The following is a 17,936-nucleotide window of genomic DNA, read 5'->3' as shown; positions in this document are numbered from 1 at the left end:
TTATTTGTTTTCTGAGACAGGGTTTCTCTGTGTAGCCTTGGCTATCTTGGAACTTGTTATATAGGACAGGCTGGCCTCAAACTCATGAGATCCATCTAACAGAGATAGGTATTGAAGATTTACTGATTGAGTCCATATCCTAATGGGATTTATAGCCTAATAAGGAATAAAGAAGCTAAACTACTAATAAGAAATACAAATAATTTAAATAGGTGGGTCAGGAAACTAGCTCACAGGTAAAGGTACTTGGTTCACAGCATAACAACCTGAGCTCAGTCCCAGAGACCCACATGCATGCATCTGTGAATACATGATACAGCAGCACTTTCGTTTTTGTTCCATTTAGCTGCATGTTTTGACTTTTAGAGAGCTACCTGCTTACTTTTTTTTTTTTTTTTTTGGTTTTTCGAGACAGGGTTTCTCTGTGGCTTTGGAGGCTGTCCCGGAGCTAGCTCTTGTAGACCAGGCTGGTCTCGAACTCACAGAGATCCACCTGCCTCTGCCTCCCGAGTGCTGGGATTAAATGCGTGCGCCACCAACGCCCGGCCTACCTGCTTACTTTTAAAAGTGCCACTGGGTGATTTAGACTTGTGGGGCATTAATTCAGAACATGGGAATTAGTCTTTCTCCAAATAATCATAAACTATAAGAGCAGCAATTACATGTCTGATCTGAGCTGTTCTTTGGTTTCTAGGTTCAGCAATGGAAATTTAGAGCTGTCAGATAAAATACATGCTATGTATCTCCTACAATATTTGGGACATACTACACTAAAAATTATTTGCAATTCAAGTTTATCTGGGCATTGTTTATTTGTATTTGTTTAATCTGGCCATCCTAATTTAGGGAGAGGCTGTTGACTAGACCATATTTTCTAATATATTTTCTATATAGTGATGTGTAACTTGATTCAGAAGATATCTGAATAGAAAATTCAACAAAAAGGTGGTTCCCTTTGGCTCCTGGAATTACAAGTATCCTCATTCCTAAGACATAAAGATTATGTTACATAAACATACCACTAAAAAGAGTGATGTTGACAGTAATTAGACCATCTCAGTGCTTTAAAAGATCACTGTCTTAAAATCTGGGTAGCTTTCTTGTCTACATAGTGGCTGTTAGAACTACTTGAAGGGTTTGTTAAAACATATTGTTGAGTGGGACTTAGCTTCAAGGTTTCTGATTTAGTAAGTCTGGCATTGAGTTGTAGGAATTTGTAACAAGTGCTTTGGGTGAGACTGGCACACTTTTAGAACCACTGCTGTGACATATCAAGGCCTATTCCTGGAGCTGAGGAACAGGTTAGTCCAACCTAAATTCTTTACCAATGTTGGGAGGGAACAAGGTATTTTGGAGAGATAATAACTATGTCTAGTAAAAAGAAAAAAAGAAGACTACTGTTTTTTTTTTTTTGTTTTTTTTTTTTTGTTTTTTGTTTTTCGAGACAGGGTTTCTCTGTGGCTTTGGAGGCTGTCCCGGAACTCACTCTGTAGACCAGGCTGGCCTCGAACTCACAGAGATCCGCCTGCCTCCCGAGTGGTGGGATTAAAGGCGTGCGCCACCAACGCCCGGCTGACTACTGTTTTTTGGATATCTAGTTTTCTTTCCTTTTATTTAGACAATAACTTCTTGATTTTTTAAACAAATAATTCCCCTGTTATGAAAACCACAAAGATATGTATATGTGTGTGTAATATATATATTAAAGGATGCTATAGGGAAAACAGACTCACAGATACAGGACAAGGTATGACCCGTTACAAAGTCCTTTTGTTCTGCCCAAGGTAGCTGGAACGGCCCATACATGCTGCTTCATACCACCTGACCTGGTCTTCACAACCTACGAGAGGGCCTAACCTCTCTATCTCTCTCCTTTTAAGAGATCATGTCTGCAGACAAGAAGCCATGCCCTAGCTGGGTGGTGGTGGTGCACCCTTTTAGTTCTAGCATTCAGGATGCAAAGGCAGGTGGATCTATGTGAGTTCCTCAAGGCCAGCCTTGTCTACAAAGCTAACAGAGAAACCCTGTCTCGAGAAATCAAGGAAAAACAACAACAAAACAAAATAAACAAACAAAAAACCATGCCCTAAGGTCAGTACCCCAAAGATATTGGTGGAATGAATTTTTATACTTCCCCTTTTTGTCCACAACTTTTCCCATACCTTTTGCAATTGGTGTGAAATAGGTGGAGATGACCGAATTCATGGCCTAAGGGAAGGCTTATGATACACTCTTGATCAATAAAGACAGTTGCTGGGTGACTAGCCCCTAGCCCACCAGTGAACAGGACAGTGATTGTAATCAATGAACATTCTATTGACTGTCCTTATTAGTAATCTGAAAATGACAGAAGCCTTGTCTTCAAGGAGCTCAGTCTACTGTTAAGGAAACCCACACATTAACAACTACATAACTGGGCAGTGGGGGTGCACACCTTTAATCCCCGCACTTGGAAGGCAGGGGGAGGCAGAGGCAGGCAGATCTCTGTGAGTTTGCCTGGTGTACAGAGTGAGTTCCAGGACAGCCAGGGCTGTTACACAGAAAAACCCTGTCTCAAAAAACAAACAAACAAAAACCAAGACAACTACGTGTAATACTTCCCTTTATAACTCCTTACCTTTCTTCAGGCTGTCATTAAATGTACATTTTCATTATATGGATATTATATTAACTCCTTTACTTTTTTTTCTTCTGTTTTTTTTTTGAGAGGTTTTTGAGAGGCTAGTCTCAGACTCTCAGAGATCTGCCTGTCTCTCCCTGCTAAGTGCTGGGATTGAAGGCATGTACCATCACCATCTGGCTCTCCTTTACTTTTAAAATTACATTTTATATATTTATTTGTGTGTATGTGTGTGCTGTACTGTGTTCTGAGGGTTCAACCTTGAGGGTGATGGTCGAAGATTTTTACAGAAATCTGCATCTTAGTGGAGGTTCTACCATAGTAGGCAGATCAGAAATAAAGATCCCATTTTTGTAAAACAAGTAAAATACAAGATATATTTTACATCTTTTTAAGATTGTATGAACACAGAGAAAGGTATAAAGGTATATTTCAGGTCATGTACTCATTCAGTGGGATGTAGAAAGGTAACAAAACAATCTTTGTGTTATATGGGAGCAGATAAAACAGTATGTAAATAAGAAGTAAATATAGTTTGGTAGATAGCCAGTAACATTTTCTATATTATCTCTAAGGGAGGTGGAGGACAGAGAGGAACTGCTGTTTTATTTTGAGTAGTCAGAGAAGGCCTCACTGCTACAGTGATTTAATTTATGTAGAATATATTCAGAAATATCTAAAACATAAATGTGCAGTTTATTGAATTGATATAAAGTGAACTACCATGTAACCACCTCCCACATAAAGATGTTGAAGATAGCCAACCTCTCAGAAGTCTCAGGCACTCCTATTTCCAATTATATCCTTCATACCGACAGAGGTAATTATTAACTTGACTTTTTATAGTAATTGCTCCTTGTTTTATATCTCTAAATGATACAATTATTTCTGGTTGCTTTTGAGTTTGTTATACATGGAATTTTGTAGAATATGTTTTATTCTTTCTATTCAATATTATTATCTATATTTTCATGTAATGGTAGTAATGGTAGTAATGGTAGTAAAGGTGTATTGTTGTATTTTAGTTCATTTTTTACTCTTTTTCATGGACGGGGTTTACTCTATAGCTTTGACTGGCCTGAAACTCCCTATTTACATCAGGTTGGCCTCAAACTCACAAAGATCCACCTGTCTCTACTTCCTGTGTTCTGGGATTAAAGGCATGTACCACTGTCATTCTTCTTCCTTTCTTTTTATAAGAGTTCTTATCATGATCCACATGGATCTAAAATAATCTTCCTATTTTAAATAATTTTACTTTTTTTTTTGACATTGTTTCTTACTATAAAGTCAAGACTGGTTGAAGACTTGTAGTCTTCCCAGCCTCCTGAATACTGAAATGATGGCAATCTTCCTTCATTTTTTTTTTTGTTTTGTTTTGTTTTGTTTTTTGAGACAGAGTTTCTCTGGCACTTGCTCTGTAGACCAGGCTGACTTCAAACTCGCATTGATCCACCTGCCTCTGCCTCCCGAGTGCTGGGAATAATGGTGTGTGCCACCACCTTCCGGCCACTGCAGACCCTTTTTAACCAAGAGATGTAACATATTCAGAAGCTTCAGGAAATGGTATGTGAACTTTTTTTTGAGGATAGTTATTCAGTCGATAACTCTAAATTTGAAGATAAAATTCCACCAACCCAAGCTGGACTTGCTAGCACAGCACTTGAGAGGCAGAGGGTGGCAGATCTCTGAGTTTGAGGCCAGTTTGGTCTATAGAACAAGTGTCAGGACATAGAGAAGCCCTGTCTTGAAACAAAACAAAAACCATTTCAAAAAGGGAGTGGGAATGAAATTGAAAGAGAAGGGGTAGGGATGGATGTTATGTGAGGTATAGGAGCCTTGAGAGGGTTGTATGTTTGGATGAGCTATGGGTATCTTGGTTTACTGAGAGTGAAAAGTGCCTGTGGAGAAGTACTATAACAATGAGCCTGGAAAAGTCATCAGAGAGAAGGCTATGAGAGGCCATAGATGCTATGCCGAGTTTGGATGTTATCCTGTATGGAGTAGGTGATTTTTGAAGTAGTCTGCTAAGTGAGGGTGATTTGTTTTGAAACTCAGAATAAGCAAAGAAGTTAAGAAAAGAACCAGGAAAGCCCACAGATGCATTTTCAAAAAAAGAAAAAGATTCCTGTCAGTATAAACCCCAGGTGATTATGTGAAAAACATGGTAGACGCTACTGTACTTTTTCTGTAAGGAGGACCTTAATAATACATACTTGGTGAGTAGAACAGAAGTCAAAGTAATAGATTTAAGAATAAATATGAGGTGAGCAAATGAACAGGAAAAGTAAATCACCTTTAGAAAACTTTTATGAAGCAAAGGTAACTAGAGAGAGAAATGAAAATGAAGAAGTTTTTTTTTTTTTTTTTTTTTTTTGAGACAGGGTTTCTCTGTATTGTTTTGGAGGCTGTCCTGGAACTCACTCTGTAGATCAGGCTGGCCTCGAACTCACAGAGATCCACCTGCCTCTGCCTCCTGAGTGGTGGGATTAAAGGCGTGCGCCACCACCACACGGCCAGGTTTGTTTTTTTTTTCTCGTGGAGTTTTGTTTTGTGGTTTTTTTTTTTTCAAGCAGGGTTCATGTAGCTTAGGCTAGCCTTGAACTTGCTATGTATCCATGATGACCTTGAATTTAGGATTCTTCTGCCTCCAACTCCTGATTGTTGGGATTATAAACATGTACCACTGTGCCTGGTTTATGTGATGTTGGTGTTCAAACCCAGGGCTTTATGCATTCTAGGCAAGAATATTCCTGTCCTGAGAAACAGATTTAAAAAAATTAGAGTGGACTTGTTTCATATTTTGACAGTCTCTATAGAGATAAAAATTGAAAACAATGGGACTATGTAATTATCTTAGTGAAGGAAGAGAAGTCTTTGTCCAACTTAGAAGGCTGAACTTGAATTTCAAGAAGAATTCAGGGTGGATGACAAAATTGGATGAAATCAGATTATTTTTTTTCTGGTAAAGGACTCTTGCAAGAGGAGAAATAGAAAACAGTTCTCACTTGTTTGTATTTTGGTTTTCATAGTTTCAGGTGTTTGTGGTCAACTGCAGTCTGATAATATTAAATGAAAAAATCTAGAAACAGTTAATAAATTGTAATTGCACGTTGTCCTGAATAGTGTGATGAAATCTCATAATGTTCCATTCTATCATCTCCTTTGTCAAGTATAGGCCCTGTTATTCATTTAGTAACCATTTTGTTTATTAGATCAACTGTTGGGATATCTTAGGGCTTGTGTTCAGTTAACCCTTATGTAGTAGCCTAGAACTATAGCACAGGTGGGCATTGGTGGCGCATGCCTTTAATCCCACCACTCGAGAGGCAGAGGCAGGCGAATCTCTGTAGGTTTGAGGCCAGCCTGGTCTATAGCGAGTTCCAAGACAGCCTCCAAAACAATACAGGGAAACCCTGTCTTCAAAACAAACAAACAAAAAACCCAAAGCAAAACAAAACAAAATAAAAAACTATAGTGCAATGCCTTCTTCTCTTACCTTACTTTATCCCATCATTTAGGCATTGTACCATCACCTTACAGCATTAGAGAAAGGTAGATATAGTATATTATATTAAGATATTTCAAGAGGGACCACACTCATACAAACTTTATTATGTTTTTTAATGTCTTACATTTGCATTATAAGTTGAAGGTATATAAGATAGTGTCTATTAGAGTCTAGAATTATATATGGTTTTAGGCATCCATTTAAAATCTTAGAATGTATCCCCCATGGATAAGAAGGGGGTTAAGCTTTATATTAGAGTGGCCACTGATCACTCTGTGGGGGTGGAAAAGGTGTCTGCTTAGAGTCATATGGATAAATTACCAACAGAATGGTAATGTCAGTTACCATTAGAAACTGTAAATTGGTATTGGCTTGAATTTCTAAGCTATTGTGATTTCCTTCAGCAGAATTCAGAAGTTGTGGCATAGTAATAGTAGAAACAGGTTTCTGGGCTTTCCTGCAGTGATATGATAAAAGAATAAGGAACTAGCTAGGTGCTGGCAAGACAGTATTGATCATTGAGGGGAATATTTAAGGTGGTTATATAACATTCATTTTGGCCATTACCATTTCATTTAAAAGTTTATAGAAGTGTTTTTGTGCAATCTGAAAGTATTACTTATTGTATAAAATGTTAGTAATGACCAATTGTAATATTCTAGAGATTTTAAGGAAGTGATGAAAACATATTCTTCAAATCACAGTACTGGTCATACCTATTTGCATATAGGCAGTCATTTCACAGGAATTATTAATAATATTCTATTGGTGAAGAAAATGAAGTATAAGGACTGAAGAGATGACTCAGTGGGCAAAACACTTGCATGCAACTAGAGTTTTAGGACAGGCTTCTTACCCCACCTATAATTCTAGCACTTGTAAGGCAGAGATGGAATCCTTGGGTCAAGCTAACTACCTAGAATAGTCATATCAGGAATCTCTGGGTCCATTTGAGAGCACCTACCTCAAAAAGTTGGAGAGGCTAGAGCGATGGCTCAGCGTTAAGAGCACTGACCACTCTTCTAAAGGATCCTAGTGCCTATGTAGCAGCTAACAACTGTCTAACTCCACTTTTAGGAGATCTGATGCCCTCTTCCAGATGCTGCAGTCACATATAGAAGGACCTACATGGAGGCAAGACACCAACAAAAAAAAATGTGAAAAAAATTAAGTAGAGCCTGGTGGTATCCCAGTACTCAGGAGGCAGAGGCGAACAGATCTGTGTGAGTGAGAAAGTTCCAGGACAGACAGGGCTACACAAAGAAACCCAGTCTTGAAAAAAAAAAAAAAAACCAAAAAGGAAAGGAAGAAAAGTAGAAAGTGTTAGAGAAAACTCTCTACCCACTTATGCATATACACATATGTGTCTGCACATATTTGAACACACATGCACATATACCACAGACAGGGTCTCCCTATGTAGTCCTGGCTAGCCAAGAACTCACTATGTAGACCAGGTTGGCCTCAAACTCAAGAGATTCATCTGACCCTGCCTATTGAGATTAAAGGTGTGCAGCACCAAATCCAACTTGTGCTTGATACTTTTATGTATGGAAGGAACATTCAAATGTGAAGCATCTTACCTTAATCCATAAGATATGATAAGAATGATGTACTCTGCTAAGAATTAGAGTAGGGATGGGGCTGAAGAGATGATTTAGAGGTTAAGAACACTGGCTGGTCTTCCAGAGGTCCTAGTTTAATTCCCAGGAACCACATGTTGGTTCACAATCATCTATAATGTGATCTGGTGCCCTCTTCTGGTGTGCAGGGATAAATGCAGGCAGAATACTTTGTACATAATAAATCTCAAAAAAAGAACTATAGAACTAAACTATATGTGAATTTTGTATTTTGAGGTGTTCATAATTACCATCTCAATAAGTTTTTCTTTCATAAGTAGTTACTAGGGGTGGTGAGACGGTTCAGAGGGTGAAGGCACTTGCCGCCAAGCCTGATAAGTAAATTTGAACATGGTAGAGGGAGAGATCTGATTCCTGTTGGCTGTCCTCTGACCTTTGTGCCCAGGCAAGGGCACGCAGATAAATAAATGGGAAAACAACACCATTGTTAATCTGCAGAGTTTGTAGATAAGTCTCCATTTAGTGGATTTTACCTTCAAATGGATATTTGATATACCTTGATAGAACTTATCTGTTAACTATAAAGCAAAGATTAAAAGAATTGAATGGACTAAGAAAGCTACCTTCTGAAAAATTATACTCTCTACTCATTTTTTCTTTCACCCCTCAATCCTGGTTATCATTTTTGTTTGTTTGTTTGTTAATATGGAATGTTTTTTCCGCATAGTTCAAGGTGACCTTGACCTTCAGATCCTCTAGCTTTCACCTCTTAAGTGCTGGGCATGTTCTACCAGGCCCCTAGCTCTGTTTTTGTTTTTTTGTTTTTTGTTTTGGTTTTTACGAGACAGGGTTTCTCTGTATTGTTTTGGAGGCTGTCGGTCCAGCCTGGCCTCGAACTCACAGAGATCCGCCTGCCTCTGCCTCCCGAGTGCTGGGTGTGTGCCACCACCGCCAGGCCTAGCTCTGTTTTTGTAAACGACTATTTTTCTTTATTTTATGAGATAGGGTCTCTGATATAGCTCAGTCTGGCCTCAAATTCAAATTCACAAACTCTTGCCTCACCCTCTAGGTTAGCGTGACCGGTGTGTATGTGTGTAGCATTATACCTGGCTATGGTTGAGTATAACTGTCCTTTTTTTTGAGACAGGGTCTTACAGCAGTCTAGGCTTGCATGGAACTTACATTATAGCTCCGACTAGCTTTGAATTCAGGGTGATCTTTCTGCTTCAGCCTCTTGAATGCTGGGATTAAAAGTGTTTGCCACTGTGTCTAGGAGACATTTGACTATTTAATTATTTTATTATTTTATATGTATATGTTTTACCCACATGTATGTCTGTGGCCCACATGCATGCAGTAGCACCTGAAACCAGAAGAGGTCATCTGATTCCCTGGCACTGTAGTTAGAAATGTTTGTGAGCTGCCATGTTGTTGCTTGATATTGAATTCTGGTATTCTAGAACATCCAGGGTTCTTAACCAGTGAACCATCCCCATTTGACTGTTTAAAGTTCTTGTGTTTTGAGGCACAGTTTCTATGTATAATTCTGGCTGTCTTGGAACTTGCTCTGTTGATCAGGCTAGCCTCAAACTTGGAGATCAGCTTCCTCTGCTTCTAGAGTTCTGGGATTAAAGGTGTGCACCACCATGCCCTGCCAATTTATAGAACACTTAGTTTGCTTCCACTTAGCTATTGTAAATAGTTGGTTATTGGTATGGAAGTGCTCATGTCATATCCTTTGAAGGTCTAACTTTTTTCTTTTGAATATACCTATAAGCAGGACTGATCATCATATAGTATTAAAAACTGTTTTCAGAATAGATATTTTAATTTAAATTAATTTTTAATTGATATATGAAAACTGTACATATATGTGGGGTACCACATGATAGCTATCTGTCTTAGTGCTTAGATCGAGTTAAACAGTGTTGTGTTTTGTTTTGTTTGGGATAGGGTTTCCCTATAATAGCCCTGGCTGTCCTGGAACTTGCTCTGTAGACCAGGCTGGCTTTAAATTTATAGAGATCTACCTGCCTCTGCCTCCCAATTGCTGGAATTAAAGGTGTAAGCTACTACCACCTAGCTAGATCTATATTTTAAAAAGATCTCATCTCTCTCCTGTTTTTCAAAACCATGACCTTGATAGGCAAGTACTTTACTGTTGAGCTATGTCTCCAGCCCCCCCCACCTTTAAAGGTAGGATTTCTGTATGTAGCTCAGGCTGACCTTGTATTTAAGAACCTCCTTCCTGTGCCTCTCAAGAGGAGGGGTCATAGATCAACATCTTAATATTTTACATGTGCATGAAATCATGTTGTATTTGTATTTCTGTGTCTTGCATATTTCGCTTAACATTTTCCCACTTTCATGCTACAAATAACAGAATTTCTTTTACCTTTTTTTTAAAGATTAAGAAATTGTTTAGGTTTATTTATTCTGTTTAATATGTATGATATTTTGTCTGCAGTACATGTGTGCCTTGTGCCCAGAGAAGCTAGAAAAGGGTATCACATTCCTTTCAATTAGAGTTACAGATAGAGACTATCATGTGGGTACTGGGGATTGAACCCTGGGTCTTCTAAAAGAGCAACAAGTGCTCTTAACTGCTAATCTCTCCAGCTCTTTAAAAAAAATACTAATTTTATTTTAAAGTGTGTATGTTGTGTGTGTAGGTGAAAGTTTCTGCCCTGCCTGGTCCTATAGCCTTTTAGTCCCAAATAAACACACACAGGTTTCTATTAATTATAAACTGTTTGGCCTATGGCTCAGGCTTCTTACTGGTTAGCTCTCTCTCTCTCTCTCTCTTAATTATTAACCCATTTCTATTAATATTGTGTATCTCTACATGGTCTTGGCTTACCAGTGATGCCTGGACCTCCTTATCCTGGTGTGTGTGTGTGTGTGTGTGTGTGTGTGTGTGTGTGTGTGTGTGTGTGTGTGTGTAGGCAACCTTGGAGGTACCTGATGTGGGTGCAGAGAATCCTCTGCAAGAGCAGAATATACTCTAAACTACTGGCCCATTCCCACTACCAGTGTTTTTTTCTTTTTTCTTGAGACAGGGTCTCACTGTGTCTCCCTGGACACTTGGAGAACTCACTATAGCCTCAGACTCACAGAAATCCACCTACCTCTGCCTCCTGAAAGCTTGAATTAAAGGCATGTACCACTATGCCTGATTCCCACCCCCTTTTAATGGCTACACAGTATTGTGCATATATACTATGTTTTATCCATTCATCAATTGATTTATATTTAGGTTGTTTGTATTTCTTATGAATAGTGCCTCAAGAAACAGACAGCATAGGTTTTTCTTTAACACACGACTTCCTTCATAGGAAGAGAGTAGAATTGTTGGATCATGGTTCTATCTTTCTATTTTGACAACTGGGTCATACAGTTTTTCTTTTTTTCTTAATTACCATAACTTTGCCAACAATTTTTTTTTTTTGAGACAGGATTTCTCTGTGTAACAGCCCTGGCTGTCCTGGAACTCCTAGAGATCTGCCTGCCTCTGCCTCCTGAGTAGTGGGATTAAAGGCGTGCTCCACCAACACCTGGCTAAAATATTTTTTAAAACTATAAATACATATGAAAAATTTGTCATTTTTGTTACTTTTTTGGGGGTGTAGTGCTTGTCAAACTAATTTGTATTAGTTACATTCACAGTGTTGTCAGTTATCAGCCCTACTTATTTTAAAAGTTATTGGCTGGGTGATGGTGGCACACACCTTTAGTCAAAGGTGTGCAGATCTCAGAGTTTCTGGCCAGCCTGGTCTACAGAGTGAGTTCCAGTATAACCATGGGTACCTAGAGAAGCCCTGTCTCAAAAAACAAACAAAAATCCTGCATGTGTAGGCAACATTGTGTGGGCTGATGCTTGGTTTGTTTTAACAAAGTAGAATTTTAAAAGATACTATTTATTATAGTATCAGCAGGGAAAGTAATGGTTGAAAAATCATGTCATGGGAAAGACAATTTGATGTTCTCTCAGGTAATGACTTAAAAAGCCATATTATTTAATGGAATGTGGTATTGACCCCCAATGGGAGATAAGAAGTATCTGCTCAGAAACTGAAACTCTTAATATATATCCCTAAGTACTTAGTAGGTAAGTGAGGAAATGAACTGTTTTAATAGTTAATGAAACAATTAATGGAAAATAGATTTTTTTACTTAAACATATATATAGATAAGTTCTTAACTTATTTGTATAATTGATCATATAAATGTGAAAAACAAAAACGTTAGAAAAAATAAGGATGTATTTTATGATACAGAGGAGGAAGATAGTAAACACTCTTCATAAGACTTGAAATTTGAAAGACAAAGTTTGGCAAGTATGTTTATTAAAACTTACAGTATGCAAGCCAGCATTGTGGGTTTTGTTTGTTTTCAACCTAAATGTTTGAATTCCGTGACTAAGCCTCCCCACTACCAATCTAGGGCCTCTTGCATGCTTGGCAACTGTTCTTCCATTGAGTTACATTCCCAGTCCTTTCCCCCAGTCTCCCCCCATCCACTCCTCCTTTCTTGTTAGAAAAGGGCAGGCCTCCATGACTGTCAGCCAGCCATGGCATATCAAGTTGCAGTAAAACTAGGAACTTCTAATAAGGTTGCATGAGGCAACTCAGGAACCAAATGTTCCCCAAAGCAGGTACCAGAGTCAGAGACAGCCCCTGCTCCCACTGTTAGGAGTCTCACAAAACGACTAAGCTCCACAGCTGTAACATGTGCAGAAGGCCTAGGTTAGTCCCATGCAAGCTCTCTGCTGGTGGTTCAGTCTCTGTGAACCCCTACAAGCCTCCGTTATTTGATTCTGAGGTTTTCTTGTGGTGTCCTTGGCCCCTTTGGCTCCCATAATCCTTCCTCCTCCTCTTCCACAGGATTCCCAAGGTCTGCCTAATGTTTGACTGTGGGTCTTTGCACCTTCTCCATCAGTTGCTGGGGGAAGCCTCTCTGATAACAATTGGACTAGTCAATAATCTATGGGTATAGCAGAATATCTTTAGGAATCATTTCATTGACTTTTTTTTTTTTTTTTTGGCCAATCATCCACGATTCTATCCTAGGTCTCTGGGCTGTCTGGCCTATGGGTCCTGGCACTCCAGGCAGCGTAATTCCCAGTCTTTAAAACAAAACAAAAACTTTCAACTTTTCTCCTAATTGTTGAAGTTATTGTTCATTTTAAGTATGGGATAGTCTTTAAAAATTTTATTTTTTATGTATATGTATGTGTGTGCCTTCATAAGTTTATGTGTGTCTTGTATTCAGGAGTCTGTGGAAGCCAGAAGAGGGTATAGGATCCCTCTTGGAACTGGAGTTGTTATAGGTAGCTATGATCCACCATGTGGGTGCTGGGAACTGGATCTGGGTTCTCTGTAAGAGAAGTAAGCTCTCTCTCTCTCTCTCTCTCTCTCTCTCTCTCTCTCTCTCTCTCTCTCTCTCTCTCCCCCATCATGATATAGTCTTTTTTTGGGGGGGTTTTATGAAATAGTCTTTTAAAAGACATAATTTGAGGGTGGTGGTGGTGGTGGTGGTGGTGCATGCCTTTAGTCCCAGCACTCCAGAGGCCGAGGCAGGCATATCTCTGAGTTTGAGACCAGCCTCGTCTATAAGAGCTAGTTCCAGGACAGCCTCCAAAGCCACAGAGAAACCCTGCCTTGAAAAAAACAAAACAAAATAAAACAAAAGACATATTTTGAAAGAAAAAATAAGCTGTATTTGGTGGCACCCATCTTTTAATCTCAGCATTTGGAGGCAGAGGCAGTTGGATCTCTCAGTTTGAGGCCAGTCTGTCTGCATAGTGAATTCTAGGCCAATTGCAACTACATAGTGAGACCTTGTCTCAAAAAGAAGCATAAATAAAGATCATCCTTGGCTACCTATGTTCAAGGCCAGTCTGGGCTATATGAAAGACCCTGTTTCAAGAGAAAAGAAGAAAAAAAAAAAACATGTCTTCAAAGATAAAATGATAATGTAGTTGAGCCAGAAGCTCAACCAAACTACCTTCCAGAAACCACAGATTTCTGCCTCGATGTCACTAACACACAATACAGGTTCTGTGTAGTGATTGCCTATTTAATGTTTTCAGTCAGAGATTAGTGTTGACAACAATATCTGATGTGGGACTGGGATTTAGTTCACAAAGCAGATTGGTGGTTGGGGCATAGGACAGGTTAGTGTTACTGAGGAGTACAAATCATTCCGCCAGGGGGATTCGTTTGTCTGCATGAGCAACATTGTTCTGTCCTTGATGCTGCATGCCACGTGTTCAGTGAAGTCTGGATTGAATGTGGCAGGTCACTGATGCTGAGGAAGATTGTGTTTAATCATTGTCTTTGTAAAACAAGTTGATTAAGCTGCCTTGTTTAAAATCTTAGATGAGTATTTTGTTTTCTGTATTTCTACAATTTTATTTTTAAGCTTTCAAGGAATTGAAAATTTAATTAAAATAACATTTTTTCTTTCGAGATGGCTTCTAGAGTAAATTGATTAAATAGTTATTTTTCTAAGTATTTTTGCATATAAACAGTTATAATACTCTGAGCAGTTCTAATTTGTTGGTTTCTTTTTTTTTCTGCCTTCAAAATAAAGTAGTTTTGGTTTAGGGAATATATTTCAAATGCTTATTTTGTTTTATTACATATTTTGAACCTTTATAACACTTAGCTATTGGGTTTTTTGTTTGTTTCTTTTTGTTTTGTTTTTTCGAGACAGGGTTTCTCTATGGCTTTGGAGGCTGTCCTGGAACTAGCCCTTGTAGACCAGGCTGGCCTCGAACTCACAGACATCCTCCTGCCTCTGCCTCCTGAGTGGTAGGATTAAAGGAGTGAGCCACTAACAGCCCGGCTTTTTTGTTTGTTTCTTTCTTTTGTTTGTTTGTTTTTTGTTTTGTTTTGTTTATTAACAGTAATTAGTAAAGTTGATGTTATGTTTCCAGAAATTCAGAATATGGTTCTACTAACAAAATATGAGTCATAATACCATGGCTGGAACTTTCTATTGGAATTCATCATTTGATAAAAACATTTCAGGTTTGTTGTATGTCTTATTGATAATTCATTTGCTTTTGATGGAATTTAATCTGTATAATCCTTTAGTTTCCTTATATTTAATATCCATAGCATTCTGGGATTATACAGCTGAGGAGTGAATGTAAATTTTTCCTTCCTTCCTCCCCCCCCTCTTAATTTTAACATTTTTTAAAGCTGAGAGTTTTTCACACCAAGGACTGTTGGGGAAAGGGTTTACTGTTTGGAGGGCAAACATTTTGTTTTATTTTTTAAACAGGCTCTTACATGTAACTCAGGCCTGGAACTCTGAGTTCTGCTAGAATCTGCTAAATGCTGGATTACAGAGCTGCATCACCAGGCCTAGCAAAGAAGTTTTTAAAAACCAAATTTGAAAAAATAAGAAAGGGTGAGAGTATTGAGGGACACCACAGTCTTTTTTAGAGAAGGTATGGGGCCATCTCTTCTGTTTTATTGTATTGCTTTTGTTGACATTTTTTTCTTTTTTAACTTAAAAATTATTTTATGCTTTATGTTACTGAGAGTTGTGAGTCACTATGTGGGCTAGGAATCAAAACTGGGTCCTCTGGAAAAGCGGCCAGTGCTCTTCTTAACCGTTGAGCCATTACTCCAGCACCCCCAGTTTTTTGAGAGGTCTCATGTATACCAGTATGGCTTCAAATTCATGAGCCTCCTGCTTCAGTATCCTAGGTGGTGTGTGCCACTATGGATGGCTCTTACTGAAATCTTTGAAGAACCTCCGGCTTCATACAAATAGCTATTTGCAAAAAGGTACTGTTTTTTAATGGTTAATTTAATATTTAAATTTCTTCTTAATACATTGCAAAACTTCACAAAGGTTAGTTGAAATGTGGAATCTGAAATCATCTTGAGGAACTTAATGTTGCATTAAGGGGGCTGGAGAGATGGCTCAGCAGTTAAAGATATTTGTTGCCTTTGCAGAGGATTTGGTTCAGTTTCCAGCAATCACGTGTGGCTTGAAACCATCTGTAACTCCAGTTCCAGGGATTCAACACCTCTTCTAACCTGTGCAAGGTTCTTCACCCATGTGGTACACATAAACGCTCAGGCACATATGCACACATAATATTAAAAACAAATTCATTGATTTGCTTTGTATTGTGGAAACTCCTCTTACTCATGCATGCTTTTTAATATTATGCATAAAGCGCTTTGAAAATATTAATACATTGTCTTAGTTACTTTTCTGTTGCTGTGAAAGACATCAGGTCCAAGGCACTTTACAGAAGAGTTAGTTTGTAGACCAGAGTTCCAGGACAGCCAGGGCTACACAGAGAAACCATCTCGAAAAACAAACAAAAAAAGCTGAGCTGAATTGAAGCTCTATGCGAATGAACAAAACTTGTTAGTGGAAGTCTTTGCTGATTAAAGATAAGGTGACAAGTACCTTTTTTATTGGGTAATCCTCAAGATTTGCGTTTTTAGATTTTTTTAGACTCTTTGTTTTCTGCTTGGGGTTTAAATTTAGCATGGAATTCTGCTGTTTTCAGGAGAGGATTCACTTCTTTATTCAACTGTGTTTGGTGTTCGTGAGCCTAGACCTTCTAGTTATTTTTCCTGAATGTGTAAATTGACAGCGTGATGCTGTGATGACAAAAAAAAAAAAAAAAAAAAAAACTTAGGGGAGAAAGAAGCTTTCTTTGGTTTACAAAGTTCCAGGATATAGTCCATTATTATTGGGAAGTCAAGACAGGAACTCAAACAGTTAGTTATGGTGCATCTACAAATAAGAAGAGGTGAGTTGGGCGTTGGTGGCGCGCACTTTTAATCCCAGCACTCGGGAGGCAGAGGCAGGCAGATCTCTGTGAGTTGGAGACCAGCCTGGACTACCAAGCGAGTTCCAGGACAGCCTCCAAAGCCACAGAGAAACCCTGTCTCGAAAAACCAAAAAAAAAAAAAAAAAAAAAAAAAAAAAGAAGAAGAAGAGGTGAATGCATACATTTGTGCTGTGTGATTTCACTCAGCTTGACCTCTCCATTTGCACAGTTCAGGACCCCGAGTTTAGGGAGTGGTGCCACTTCCTGTGGTCTGTGTCTTCCCATAGCCATTAACTTAAGACATTCTCTCACAGACATGCCCAGAGGCCAAATCAATGTAATCAGTCCCTTAGTGATTACATTGTTCCAGTGTAATCTGTTATATCAACCTGACAAAGCTAACCACCAGGAGGCTAGTAGGGGAGGGGAGGGCTCAGTGATTAAAAGTGCTTGCTGCTCTTAACTGTTGAGCCACTTCTCCAGTCCATATATATATGTATTTGAGACAAGTTTTCTCTGTGTAGCTCTGGCTGTCTTTGAACTCTCTATATAAAAGTTCCCAGGTTGACCTCAAACTCAGAGATCCTCCTGTGTCTGTTCCCAGCAATAAAATAAATCTTAAACTGTTGTGCCCAAGTTGCAAAGTCCCCAGAGACCACCAGGAAGACAGACCCACTAAACTGCAAAAGCAAGGTTTAATGATTGTTCATCCACCCATGACAGGGTCCCCGTCTGGCTAGCTGTTGCAGCAGCCTCCGGAGGGACTGAAGTTCCCTGTCTACTGCTAGGTTTTATAGACAAAAGTTACAGGATTACATCAGTAGGTATGGGCTGGCTTCTGATTGGTTGACATTTGGGAACAATTAGGAGCATTTATCGATAGTTTTCAGAACTATATCTTGGAGACTACAGGGGAGGTTTTGGCCCCTCCTGGAGTTTCTTTTGTGGCCAAACAGTTCCCATGAACCAAGCATCTAGGAGACTGGGGGGTGGGGTCTGGAGTTTCTTTGTGTTCAGTTTTGGCCCCAGACTCCAGGAGGCCAGAGGTTCTGGGGTTTCCTTGCCTCAGACGCCTACGTGTCTTTTCTGTAGCCTGTCATGGCTGCTAAAGCAGGGGCTGAGTGAGGGTCTGGTCCCTTTATTTCTAAATTAGTTTAGTTTACCCCTTTTAAAGCAAAGCTAACCATCTCACAGTCCTTGTGTAGGGTGTTGGGGGAGGATGATGACTGCCGGCTCCTTGGTGGAGCTGGGGAAAGAACGGAAGGTCTAACTGTTCTCTGAGCAGACACTCAGCCAGTTCTATTTTGGGGCCCATTCTTGCTCTTTTAGATTTATTTATTTGTGTATTTTATATATATATGAGTACTCTGTCTGCATGTTTGCCTGCACACCAGAAGAGGAAATTAGATCTCA

General features: G+C 39.0%; 1 protein-coding gene across 3 annotated transcripts in view; it reads left to right on the top strand.

Moving 5' to 3' along the window:
- LOC101831400 (phosphatidylinositol 3-kinase regulatory subunit gamma) overlaps positions 1-17,936 on the top strand; it is a 125,998-nt gene that overhangs the window by 57,269 nt on the left and 50,793 nt on the right. Inside the window, exon 1 of one of the 3 annotated variants that reach the window (XM_040756921.1) lies at positions 15,043-15,173. The exons of the other annotated variants lie outside the window; for them this stretch is intronic. The gene's annotated coding sequence lies outside the window, so the exon portion shown is untranslated. Of the gene's footprint in view, positions 1-15,042; positions 15,174-17,936 lie in introns of those variants that run through there. 3 annotated transcript variants of the gene reach the window in all.

This window comes from Mesocricetus auratus, unplaced genomic scaffold (assembly GCF_017639785.1).
Source record: "Mesocricetus auratus isolate SY011 unplaced genomic scaffold, BCM_Maur_2.0 Super-Scaffold_100014, whole genome shotgun sequence".
Classification (NCBI taxonomy): Eukaryota; Metazoa; Chordata; class Mammalia; order Rodentia; family Cricetidae; genus Mesocricetus; species Mesocricetus auratus.
This window is presented reverse-complemented; position numbering and strand designations above follow the sequence as displayed.